This window comes from Halyomorpha halys, unplaced genomic scaffold (genome assembly GCF_000696795.3).
Source record: "Halyomorpha halys isolate HHAL.00 unplaced genomic scaffold, Hhal_1.1 Scaffold519.1, whole genome shotgun sequence".
Classification (NCBI taxonomy): Eukaryota; Metazoa; Arthropoda; class Insecta; order Hemiptera; family Pentatomidae; genus Halyomorpha; species Halyomorpha halys.
The window spans coordinates 340,406-354,911 of record NW_027110043.1 but is presented as its reverse complement, the minus strand read 5'-3'; the positions used below and the strand labels follow the sequence as shown (position 1 = coordinate 354,911).

At 30.4% G+C, this 14,506-nt stretch overlaps 1 protein-coding gene across 1 annotated transcript in view; it reads left to right on the top strand.

Moving 5' to 3' along the window:
* Positions 1-1,657: 1,657 nt before the first annotated feature.
* LOC106683834 (ABC transporter G family member 23) overlaps positions 1,658-14,506 on the top strand; it is a 44,701-nt gene continuing 31,852 nt past the window's right edge. The window contains exon 1 of the mRNA XM_014425551.3: positions 1,658-1,804. The gene's annotated coding sequence lies outside the window, so the exon portion shown is untranslated. The remainder of the gene's footprint in view (positions 1,805-14,506) is intronic.

Below are 14,506 nucleotides of genomic sequence, written 5' to 3'. Positions count from 1 at the left end.
ATGAATATGTGAAATCATAGTGATGTATAGCCTAATTCAATTAATAACTTTATATAGAAAGTAAGGAGCATTTCGCACAACATTCTAATTTCTTCAGAGCTGTAGCTTCTTCCTTTCTTACTCTAAGTAATTCATTTCTTTATCGAAATTAATTTAAATTGCCTATATAGATTTATATGGGAAACTTTTATATTTTTAATATGTATTTTAAAAGATCCTAAGGATTTGAATAAAACTAATTTGTATCTACTTTCACTGCTAAAGAGTTAAGGTCGGTGTCTCCCAAGGCAATGTTCTAGGTTCCATTCTCTATATTCTCTTATAGAAATACCTTCTTTGCAAGATACTGTAATCACATCATCTTATCCATAGGGACTTACCTTCCTCTAACTTTGTTTTTTCCTTTCAAGGCTATCTACTAAAAAATATATACAGGTCATCTGTACAGATTCATTATCAGTCCTACTCAGTTTAAAAAATATCTTCTCAACAAACACACTAAACCAAAATATTAATTATTTAATAAAGCCTGCCAATAAAAACGGTATTTCTGTGTTCTTCGCTTGTGTCCCTGGGCACTGCGGAATAACCGGTAACAAACTGGCTGATCAGGCAGCAAATATTGCGTTTTCTGAAGGGATTCCACATCGCGGAGTGCCTGTTGATGACTTCATTGCCCTCATTAAACAGAGAATTGAATTGATATGGCATTAAATGTGGGCAAATGTTACTGACAATAAATTGTGAGAAATTAGAAGTGATGTTTCCCTTTGGATATCATCCACTAGAAATGCGCGCGACGAGGTAATGTTGACGCACCTTCGAAGAGGTCATTCGCGCCCACGATTACCTTATTGCCCGCGATTCTCCATCTGCATGCCAGACTTGCGAAACGTGACCTACCGTAAAACACATCCTAATCGAAGGCCAAGCATACGACTCTATCAAATCTTTGTATGAGTTACCAGCAGTTCTCCATTCAATATTGCAGGATAACAAACAGACTGTAGATAAACATATCGAATTTCTGAATCACTCAAAACTTTACCATAAAATTTTACCACAAGTTCCTATTTTTCAATACTCATAAATTCATTTAAATTAGGCAATGAAGACAAAACTCAGAAATTAAGACAATAAGGACTATTAAAAATTTCAGAGATTAAGGAAATAAAGTCTAATAAAAATTTCGGAAATTATGGTAATAATGACCGCGAAGTGGTTGATACCTTAAAATAATAATAATAATAATAAAGGTGATTTTATAGAATTAATTTTAATTCTCCCATCTTGACATCATTCTTTAAGGGTTTTGATGAGGGAACAAGACTTTAAGATAAAACTGATGGGCCATTATTCACTGATAGCACATAGGAGTATGTATCATCGGCATAAAATAATATTGAATTAAAAAAAAAATTATCATAATAACTAAATAAATAATTACCTCTTCTGTCAACCAGAGTAATAATTAACCCTAGAAGAAAAAAGAAAAAAGAAACGTAATAATATTGGATTGTATCTTTTTTTTCTGGGATTAATAAGTGACTTTTTAAATCATTAAATTGATTTGGAAAAAAACTAAAAAAACAAGGAAAACGGCCTCAGGAAATAGTTTTCATCGTCATTGCAGGAACCAGAATTCGTCCTTGTTTGAGTCGTAAGCGAGCAGCGGTCAGAAGAGGTCGCCAGTGTTCAGACTCGCTTCCATACACACAGACGCACAAGCGGCAGCCTCAAAGGCAACCAGAGAGGATATTCTATTTAATCATCTAGTTACGAATTGACTACTTACTGGAAAGGGGTGAGTAATAAAATACAAAATTGTCACTTAATGATTTTACAAAGAAATAAAAATAATTTATGTATTAAATATTTTAGTAATATCAATAGAACAAAAAAGATTCTATACTGGCTACTATGTTCTAGATTTTTCTATGATTGTCTCGTTACTATACAGAAACATAAGAAATTGATTAATCATATTTATAACTTTAACAACAAAGAGAATGATCGATTTTATGAAAATAAAACTATTTGTTTCTGAATTCCAAAATGTGTCGGTATAAATCAACAAAAACTTATAGTCTTATGAATACTGCATCTATAGAGATACTTTTTTTTTTAGTGTATTTATTGAATATATAAAATTTCCTTTTTGAATTTTTTTTTTTAACATTATTCCATAACTTACTTGGAAAGACAAGCATCAAACATAAGCCAATAACCAAAAAAATCGAAACAATAAATAGCTGATTTTCCTATTTTGTTTCTCTGAATCCTGGCAAAAGCATTTAGAACCTTTTCAAAGATAGGTTATGATTTAGCAATAAAATCTGTAAATAATAAGATGCACTTATCTAGCTCTGTCCTTGGTCAACTTCATCTAAAATTAATAATTAATTTCGTGAAATTAGAAATTTATTACACAAGTCGAATTCTGACATTGAACAATTTTCTCCGTTCATAGGCATCTTTAATTTGGATCTTTGCCTCTTTTGCAAGAGGTATTCATAAAAATATATTTGAAAGTTTTTCTTGCATACAATTTTATAACTTAATCCTACAATAGTATGACAACTTATACCTGCGATATAGAATTAAAATAATACACTAACGTTTCTATATTACCAGAATTTATCCTAAAATGTAAAATTCTTAAATATTAATTATGTATTTATTAAATATTAAAATGTTAAATTATTTCCACATTTTAAAATATTTGTTTTAACTAGCTTATTTTCTTTTCTTTATATACATAGTTATATTATAACGAAAACATTCGAATGTTATAATCCAACCCATCATACAATTATAAAATCCCTGTTCGGACATTTGAGCTAGTAATGGTAAGCTGATTTCCATGGAATTCTCAATAATTGTGCAGGATGGTCCCATATCATTTTCCCATCCCATTGTTCTAAAAGAATTTAGGACTATTCTCTATTCGCTAATCTCCTTACTACTACGCATGCGCAAACGAATTTTCCTTGAAACCTGTATTTGAATCGCTGAATGTTAGTAATTAGTTACGGGTCTCGTTCCCATTAATTTGAAGTATATTAATCTACTTCTTTACCCTGTCCTGTTTTATATATCGCATCGTTGGATGTGGCAAGGAATGTTTTTTGGGAGGTTAGAAGATATTAAAATATGGTTTTAACTTAGCAGTTTCAGAGTATTAAAGTTTCCCGGAGATCGGTCCTTTTAACATGTAACTAAACGGGGCAATGTGAAGGATATAAAGAGAAAAACATCTAACTCTTTCAAAATCTTTATTCAAACTACTTCTTCAAACAACGATTAAATGAAGTAAAGGTGATACCAGATTTTCAAGTCTTATAAAGTATTTTTGAAGAACCAGTAGAACTTATCTCAACTATTATGCATAGAAGGGAGTCGCCAGAAGAAGAAGAAATAGAAATATGAAAGTGAAATACGAAGTTAAAATTTATTCTGTTTAGAAAAAAACTTATATATATTTAGCCACTTAGTTAGAATTAATATATTATTAAAATATTGTTTAAAGAATTTTTTTTATTACAATACAGACAGTTTTTATTTTTAACTTCAAAACCCTAAACCTTGCCAATTTTAAGAGGAAAAATAACACGAAATTTTCCTGAGGACATGGATTATTCAAACTCCAAGTTTTTATTCACGTAGAATTTTAATATGGTGAAATAATAATTTTTTTTTATTTACCGAATATATTTCGTTAAAAGAAGATAATTTTTTCCCCTTCCCGAAAGTCGGTTCTAGCGGTGGACTGTTAATTTTTCTTTGAGCGTTTCATTTCAAGAACTTCAGATTTGGTCCAAAGTGGAAGAAAAGTTGTGGGTTTGCCTAAAAATGATCCAGTAGCAATATTAACAAATTCCATCCCCAACTTTTGCATATTTATGGGCAAAGGTATTTTCCTTAAAACACCTATATTTCAAAAATTGTCCCAAAACCCAAGGTTGAACTTTGGGTATGACTAAAGAAAAAAAAACATAAAATTGAAACGACAAACCTAAATGTAGGTAGTTACATCCCTATCTATTAGAAATAGATAGGAAGCTATGCTGGCCCATGTACTTGGCAAACGTTTTCCTTCCTGACTACGTTTTCATTACCGTCGTTTACGAAAGCTTAAACTTATTTTCTTAGGACCAACTTTCAAAAACGGCTGGCCCAGTTCGGCCCAAATTTGGAGGGTCGTGAGGGATCATTGTAAGATGAACCTATATTTATTTTATAAGATTCCATTTACTACTTCTACCAAACTTGTTTCCATATTTAAGAGACGGCTTCTCCGATTCGGTTAAAATTTGAAGGAAAGTTGGAAATTAATACTGAGATTGTGTAGTGCAAAGTTTTGCGAATTCAATCCCTTAATTTCGTTTACGCATCCGTAAATATATTTTTCGTAATGCCTATATTTTGAAAACGGCATGTCCGATTTGGTCTAAATTTGGAGAGGAGTCAGGAATTAGGGTTGGCATTGAAATTAAATGGAATAGAAATTTTTGAAATTTCCATTTCCTGCTTTCAATTAAGCATGTGCTAACATATTTTTCTCGACACAGCTATATTTTTAAAAGGACAGGGGTGGCCAATTTAGCTTGTAAGAAAAATGTAGAAGATTGGTGCGGACATGACCTACTACTTGGGCTTAAGAACGCGAAAAAAATAATTATCCTGGATACAGCTAAGTTTCAAAATAGCTGATGACGTAGATTTTATTCTCAAAGGAATAATTACTATACTTGAATAAACGTAACTACGTGAATAATTGAAACATACAGAACAATGACAATTGATAGAAAAATAAATTTTGAAAAATTAAAATATGGGGGTTGTTAAGAAAAATGAAATATGGAATATTCTATAAGATATCTTTAACTGAAGTGAAACTAAAAATAAAAGAAGAGAGAGGAGTGCGAAATGAAACCCTTGAAGCAAACTCAAAGACTGGCCTATTTGCGGAGTCTGTCTGTCTATATATATATATATATATATATATATGTATATATTCGGTCGGTCAGCTGTTCTACTTGGTCCGTTACTTATACTAACTCACAGAAATATGTTATTTTTACCTTACCACTCAATATAATTTTCTATCAAACGTGGTTCTGAGACGTTCTGGTAGTTGAGTTGTTCATGAATTATTCAATAAACTTGTTATGCGGCCCATATATGACCACCTTAGATGGTTGCTAACTTAATTGCCGTAATTACTGATGATTGCACAATTCTGTCCTTTCTGATACGCATACAGGTAGAAAAATTATTCACGACATTATCCTGTAATTAAAGCTTGTACCTTTTCATTTCTAACATCTAAAAACAAATTTTAATTGTTCTTTTGTATGTTTACATGTATACTGTCTGTAAACAACGACCCTACTAATGGATCAAAAACTCTACAGACACACATAACATCCATTGAAGAATGGTGTCAAAACTGGAGAAACAAAATAAAGCCAGACAAATCCCACCAGATCACCTTTATTCTCCGTCGTAAACCTCTACCCTACTTCCCTACAGTATCCTTTTTAAATTCGCCACAACGACTGTTGAACAGATTCGATACTTACTCTTGACTCCATCTTGACAACAGACTTACTTGGAATCCACATACAAGACTGAAACGACAAGAAACTGCTCGTAGATTTCGATTGCTACATCTTGACAAACGCTATAAACTTCCCACTCACTACATAAAATTATTGTACACTATGATAATCAGACCAATTTGAACATATGGAATTGAGCTCTAGGGCTCTACCAAACCATCAAATTCCTCCCTCATCCAATCCTTACAATCCAAAATCATACGTAAAATCCTTGATGATCCTTATTACGTTACAAATAAACTCATCCACAAAGACCTTAACATCCCATTTGTTGCAGATTAGGCTCAAAACAGATAATCGTCTTTTCATTCCAAACTTTATCCATCGTAACCCATTAATTCTTAATCTCTCATCCTTAACAATGCCTGATAATCTTCCAAGCCATCTGAAAAAAAGATGACCACGGGACCTTCTTATTTAAATTATTGCTTGAAGTACTGCCAATGGGTAGTTTCTTACCAAGATTTTCAAGTGTAAATGAAACATTTCACATATTTACTAATTGTATTTATTATTTTGTACAGTTCTAAATTACATAAAATAAATAAAAAAATCTTTGGAGTTTTCTGTTTCACATTGTGATTTCTAGTAATTGGACAAAATTTTAACGATTTCAAATAAATTGTATCATACATAATTATAATAAATTATACTATTATATAATGTAATGAACGTTATGTTATTATAAAGTTTTTTCAGTAAAAAAATCTAATTTAATTTGTTGCTAATATATAAAATTAAAGACTACATTGGATTGGCCGTTTCTTGGAGAAGACCAAAAACAAAATATAGTTCCTGTGACCTACAGGAACGGAGCACTAATCGTGAAAGTCAATCAGTATGTAAAATGATATAACGACTTTATATTCGCGGAAACAGGAAAGGTTCCTGAAGAAAATGGATCAAGGAATTAAAGCTAAAGCCACATTCTAATTGGGACCATATTTTTATGCAGCAAAAACCCCCAGAATATGCCACGTAATATGCATTAAAAACCTATAAAATATGCCAAAAAATATAAGATATGTTACTAAAAAATCTTCAAATATCTATAGAGCAGCTAAAATATGCTAATATGTCTACAAAAAGGTTTCGTAAATAATGAAAGTACTCTAAGAAAGAGATTAAAATTAAAACAAAAATTATTTCAATTTTTTTTTTCATAAACCAAACTATACAAATAATTATAATAGCTAGTAAAATCATAATATGACACACTTTCTAAACTTTTTTGTACTTTCAGCTACTACAGTACTCTTATCTCACTTCAGCTATAATAAACCCATAATTTTATTCTTAGAGAATGAGCAAATGAAATTAATGAATAAAATAGATATTTCATTTGTTTAAGAATTATTTCGCTCAATAAAATTCCATTTCCTAATTCTGAAATGATAAGATCCTCAACAAATTCTAGAACCTTAGAAATTTCGTTTTAAACGCGCCAGAGTCTCACGCAAATTTTTTGTTTCATAGAATATTAAGCTACATTTCTGATGATATTACCATATAAATTTTCATAAAATGTTTAAGTAATGAGTTGTGTAAATTATATCTAGTTTAATAACAGAATATAGTTTCCACCATTACGCTTTTCTCTCGGAAATGTGCTATATATAAAAAGTAAAATAGCTTTTAGGAGAAGACAAAAAAGAAGAGAAAAATTTCAGCATAATGGGTTCACTCCTTTCGACTCTACAATTAATATAAAAACACATTTACCGCTTTTGCATATAGAGTGACCGGTAAACAGGTATATTCTAAATACAAACAAAATAAAAAGAAGGAAGAAGAAAATCAGTCTATCCATTCAAGAGATAATCGAGGCAATGACAGAACAATGACCGGAAATGCGTTTTTAAGACTCAAGGACCTCTGAAACGCATAGATTGAAACTGCACTTTTGAAAACTGTAAATCGATGTTATGTTCCGATTATAATTCTTTTTAAATATAAGTACGAAAGGAGAGCAACAGGATAAAATGTCCAATTTTCTGACACGAAGGATTTATATTAGGATTTATTTCTTTTTTCCTTTTGTTGAGAATTGAATTACTTTTCAACAAATGCTGAAAACCAGATGGACATTTTTGTGAAAATTGAGTTAAAGTGGTTTTATATGTCATGTAATCAGTTATGATTACTAAAGAATTTTACTAATTTTGAAATACTAATTTTATTCAGGAGATAATCAGTTCGCTATTTATTTGATCCCATGTTGAGAGTGCACTGCTAACTGAAATGTAAGATTTTAGTTTAAAAATTGGTCAAAGTGGTTTTACAAAAATTACATTCAAATCTTCTAAAACGATTAATATAAAATCATAGCTGGTGACGCCGCACAATGGTGCCAGAGTGAAAAATCGATTTTCGAAAGCGCTGATTTCGATTATCTATTTTGTGATTCTTATCCTATATACGCTACAGGATCTAGAAACAATATGTTTTTTTTTCCTGTTTCGAGGGTATTTTCATTAATTTAGCCCCACTCTAAGAATAATGGAAGTTTGACCAAATTATACACTACTCTAAGTGAGTAATATATAATTGTAAAAGAGGATGGAATACACTTCACATTGCCTACATCAACAATTTTGAAAAATGGATTCAATGATCGACCCAAAAAATTCCAGTTCTCAAAAAGAAACAGCAGAGATGACCATTGAAAACTATTCACAGTAGACTACATGTCATCCACGGTGCATAAGATTTTGTTGCATGATGCTGAAGAAGTGCATAAGTCGATTCTCTCGGTAGGAATATTGTCGAAAGAGGCATAAGAAACCGCAAATAAGGATTACAAGACTTTCAGAATCAGAAACTCGCAGAAAATGTCTTGTATATCTACCAACGAAGTGGTGTTCTATAAGCTACTGGAGACTTCGGATCCTTTTGTAAAGAACAAGAGAACCGACCCAAAGAAAAAAGACCTGGAAATCAGTGAGACATCTAAGGAACTGTTCATCTAATTTCCTTAAATTTGAAAATGTCTTTTCTATTTGAACAACCTTTGACTTTGAATCCCTAGTTTTATTATTTACAAAATTCTCCAGTCTTTTAAGCTTCCTTGAATTTTTAATGGTAAGAGTTATTTAATTGAAATTTTCACTCAATATACTCGTTTTGATGAGTACAACCAATTCCGAAAATTTCAGAAATTTTTATCGAACCAATTGGCTTTCATTTCCTCATTAGTTCTTTAATTATGTTACTAAAATACTGTTATATTTCAATAAAACATTTGAGCTACATGTATTTTTTTTCTGAGTCCAATGAGACCGGCCCCAGGTTTCTACGTTAATCCGTTCTCGTGATATTGACTGTTTTCTGCTTTTTAGCCATTTGGCACCAATGCGCGTCGGTCAAATTTGATTCTAAACTCCTCTTGCTTGTATTTGAAAAAAATATATATTATTTGAGTTATGCATAGATTAATTTTCCTTATCGTCAACATTGTTCCTGCTTTTTCTACTGGATGTATTTAATATGAAATTGTAAAGTTTTCTCCTTAAAACTTTGCAAGACTAAACGTTTCATCAGAACCGTTTTATGAGCTACATTCTATACACGAATACTCTTTTCGGTTATGGGTATAGCACCAAGGTATCGTAAAAAATCAATTCCAACAAAATAGATAAATTATTAAATCAGTCTATCGATTCCAAGACAATCGTGCCTCACACACATAGAAGTGCATCAGTGAAAATTTTTTTTTTACTAAAAAGAGTCCGAAACGTGGAAATCACATCGAAAATTTGATTCGATTACATAACATTGTTTCTAGCCATAGGTAAGTAGAAACACCAACCCACGCCTTTTGACCCGTTTACATTACGTTGTTTCTTGCCATATGTAAGAAAAAATGCCAAAAATTATGGAGAAAGAAATTCAGAAGGATATGTATGTTTTGTCTAAGAACTTGAAAATTACAGTTTTAATTGATTATTTTATGTTTCTTAAAAATGATTCTATTTTTTAAAAACTGACTATGAATCTTCAACCATTTGATGGAGTCGAGCAGTTATGGAAACAACTTTTTCATAAACTATTAGTTTTAATTACTGAATTTAATACCAGTAAGCACCCAGTAGTAATGCCATTCCAATGCTGATTGTCTACAATTTAGAATTGCTTAGTAATTCTTATGCTGAGGTAAATTATAAATTAAGTCACGGTCAAAACTAGTTAAGCCAGCAATCGGCTAATGACTAAGAGTTCATTGGCCCTTGACGCAACACTTATGAACTGTGATAGATTTATGCCAGACGAATTTATAGTTCAAATGTTAAATACTAGCACGTACATCAATAAAATTATCAAGTCCTTTTTAAAAAAAGAGAATATCAATTAATTCCTTAAATATTTTTTTTATTTATGCCAATTAGGGAATTCCACTACGATTTAACTACCGCAATAAATTATGACGTATATTAAGAAAGAAGTAACTACCTGAATTGAAAAAGACTGATTCATGCGATGAATAAGTAAGGAGATGTATAACATGTAGGTAATTAGAAGGACCGCTCACTCATTCCATGAGCTAATAAAATCATTTCGATTTTTTGTATTCATTCTCCATACCGAGGGCGATCTAGGGATAGATTAATCTATGTCTACTATTGATCCAATCTTAACTCCAAGGAATATCAGATTCCTATTAAAACCTTGGTCATGGATATCCAATTGGCATATAATTCTGTAAACAGAGTTGCGATATAGATACTAAAAATAAACTATGATCGACCTAAATTAAAATTTGTTCACTTAGTAAGCACGACAAAGGAGGAAAATGTACGTGTCTTGAGAATGCATTGTAAACACTCCAGATAATTTTCAATGGAAAAAGGAGTTTGACAGGATGATAGCTTCGCATGTCAGACATTTCACCTATTATTGGAGAAAACAATGAAAAATCTGATATTCACACAACCGAGGCCTTACTACACAAAACAATACAGGTTATTGGATTTTGCGGTCAGAGTTGGTCAGGTATCATTGAATGATTAATGGAATTACATCTTCATTTACATGCCTCAGTTGCACTATGATTACAATGTAGTTACAAAGATAACCGTTAAATGGTCTAAAATTAAAAAAAAAAGAAGTGGTTTTGGCAGATAATTACTCTGAAGTAATTGTAAGACGCAATTAATGTAATTGTGAAAATTAATTGCAATTCCTTTTATACAATAACTTCTTGATGATAAGTAATCGCAATAACTATTACTTTGAATTTTAGAAGAAAATAAAAAACTTCATCATAATGCAATTGGTAATTGCAATTACTTTGGCCCAATTTTAATTGGGGATCCACAATTACAGTAGTTCATTATGTAATTGCAAATAGAATTACAATTATTTCGAATTGTAATTGCATTTCTACAATTTCAATTACAATAATTTAAAAGGAATTAATTGTACTCAACTCTGAGGGGTGGGCTAAGCTGATTTTCCGACATGATAAAAATAGTTTTCCAGGCACTGGAACAATGAGCATCAAGATTGGGGTCTCATAGTAAATACGGAAGAGACAAGGTCTGCGGGATTCCTTGCGTGCGCAGAGTTGAAGGGCCATGTCATTGCGCCGTTAACAGCAATACGAAATGTTTAAGTACGAACTATGAAAGAATTTAATAATTACCTAAAGGAGAAATATAGACGGCAGTTTGGACTGAAAAATCGGAGATAGCCGATAGGATATATCAAACCTTTTTATTTGTTTTTTGTTTGACGGATCATATTCTACTAGGCTGATCCCATTTAGAGCAACCTGGTCTACGTCAACTACAACCAACACTCCGTCAAACATTTCTCATCAAAACAGGCTTTCATAATCACGGTTATCAAACGCATCCTTAATCTACACACCACTTACACAAAAAAAACCTCTTACCATAATTATAACCATCTGAATATTCAACTAGTGAAATGTAATTTCTAAGCTTTCAAGGCTAATCACATATTATTCATAACTTTGTATAATAGTTTCACAAATCATGATTTTTGAGTTAAAATGAGCACAGGTGGCATAAAATTACGACTGTTTAAGATCCAAAGTTCAATAATAGGAAAATCTTGCCAATTTTATAATTCAGTATTTATAGATATAATAGAAACACTAGTGTATGAATATATATATTCTTTTGTTGGATCCAGTATGTGGAATCTATTTTTAAAATACACCGAGTATCAGTTCCATTGCTCTTTATCTTACTCTGCTCATTTAAGTAATGATTAATGAGTTTGAAATCTATGTTGAATATTAATTTGTTTATGTTTCTTCGCCAAGAAGCGAACGTGCAACAGTTGGTTCCGGTTTATGAACAAATACACACGTGCGGTTTATGATTGTTCATTTCTATACCTTATGCTGAAAAATTAAACTATTATACACGATAATAATCGTTTCAAGGCTATTTCTAATAATAATCAGCTGGCAGTTATAAATGATTGAGAATTAATTTTATTCCACTTACATTTATCTATTCTACTTCATTTTCCTCATTTATTATTATTATTTTTTTTATTTTGTAACGTGACTTTTTACATACCAGTCTCTATCATGTCAATCAAACCAGGTGTGAGTTAATAATTAAAGTTAATAGTTTTATTTAAAATATTTTACTAATGTTTTGTGTGAATAAGTATTTTTAGATATCAATTAAGGAATTTCAGTATTTTCATTTATTTCACCATTTTTTTTGTGCGTGATATATGGGGTAAAAATCAATTTTTTTTTCAATTTTTAAAATTTTTTTTGTTGTGTCGACCTATCTGTTTGTTGTTGACTTATTAACTTGTTTATTTTTACTTATTTATCAATTTTTAACTTTTTTATGTATTTTTAAATTATATATTAGTTTTTAACAATTTATTTTTACTCTTGGCTACTTCGACTATTGTTTTATTGTTAATTATTTCTAATTTTTTATTTTATTTTTTTTGCGTACGTATCGAATGATTTAACGAAGAATTAACGAGTTCATAAATTTAAATTAAATTTGTATAATATATTAAATACTTGTTTTGGGCCACTGTATTTGACTTACTTTTCAAATTTTGGGAATATAAAGATCCAAGATTAATTTTTATTAATCAAAAATAAATTTGGGCCATTATAAATCATAAAAATAAATTTATAATATATAATAAGGAAGTATTTACCCCTAATCAATTATTGGTATTTGTAAAAAGTAAATTGGATAGTTTCATATTATTTCTTTTCTATTGCTTAATAATAACACTGATAGATTGGTGACATTCTATTTTTGTTTCGCTTTTCAGTTTTCTTTTCCTATTGAATAATGTATGCGTTTTCCTTGGAATTTTAAAAATAATGTCGATATATCTATCCTTTATGAACTCCCTTGAATAGATCTTCATAGATATCTATTGTAGTCCTGCTGTTTGAATTTAAGCAAAATTGTAAAAATGAGGGACTGAGGAAAATATGAACTAAGGGATTCAGATAGACTATGGACAGCCATTAAATTACCTGTTGAATAGCTATTTGAGTAACAAATATTTATTAAGACATTATTTATGAAGATTTGATAAATAGCCTTTAATCATTACGTTAAAGGTAAATTTTTGTAATAAAAATCAATTAACAAATTAGTTTCATAATTTTGTAAGTCTTAATTTATCATTATTCATAAAAGTTAGGACAAACTTCAATTTTAGCATCCATAAAACCTTAGTCACAGTATGTATTGAGTCTTTGTATATATATATATTTTATTGAGTAAAATTTCACATTATTTGAACTAGAATTAAAATAATATTCATATCAAATCTTCTGATTCCTTAACAAGATGCCAACACATTTTTAAGGAACAACACTCATTATCATCTTACTTTATCTTGATAAAAATTGGTAAAAGAGTATATTAACTCTAAACACTTTCAGTATTGGATTTAAAACGTAAATGTAGATATTATTTAAATAATAAACCAAAACTATAAAAAATTTATTAAAAATTTCTCGAACACCGACTTTAATAAACATACCTGGATAATTAGTAATATTGACGAAAAGGAGTCTTTGTTGCCTAATTACTTTTTGGTATTAATGGCATTCAGAAAAATAGAAAGCTCTTTTATTTCTCTGTTAGTAACAATTTTACTTGCTAGGAATTCCTTCCTTTGTCAGGGTTTTCGTCCTTCTCTAGATCTGGTAGAAATAAATTCAAAGGACTCCATTATTTGTTGATTTTCTATTGCTTATAACAGTTGTTACTCATTATACAACGACATGAGTACTTAACTTGAATCGTTCACACATTATACAGTGAAAACAGCTCAAAGAATCAACATTAGGATGCTAGGTGATGCAGTGTGAAAAACAATTTTTTGTACTTTCATTGTCCCTTTTAAATAAGAACTGAGATTATGGAGGTTGTGTTCATCTAGAAACAATGATAACAGATTGGGAAAGATGTTCTTATAGCAACAATTAAAACCAATCAATAGCTAAAAGAAAAAAAATTCATTGTCAAGATAGTGTGCAAACTTACCTTAATTTCTGGGCTGTAAGGGATTGAGATCGCCACTAACAGGACAACAGAATTCACAACTCAGTCACATGTATAGAAAAAATAAAGACGGTAGCAGTGAAGGGAGGATATCCTATGAAAAGACGAGATGTGAGTTAGTGTTATCAACCCTGTTTTTTTGGTATAATATGTAAGACTTTGGCAAGGCGATAATTAAAAAAAAAAATGGGGGTCTAAGCCGAACCCGTGGGACAACTATGTTAATTATTGTACTTCTGTTGGCATAATTTTTTCCCAGGTTGTAATGAGTATTTTTTAAAATATTTATTGCTATTTACAACTGTACATTATAATACATTTAGTAAATCTGATCTAAGTTAAATTGGA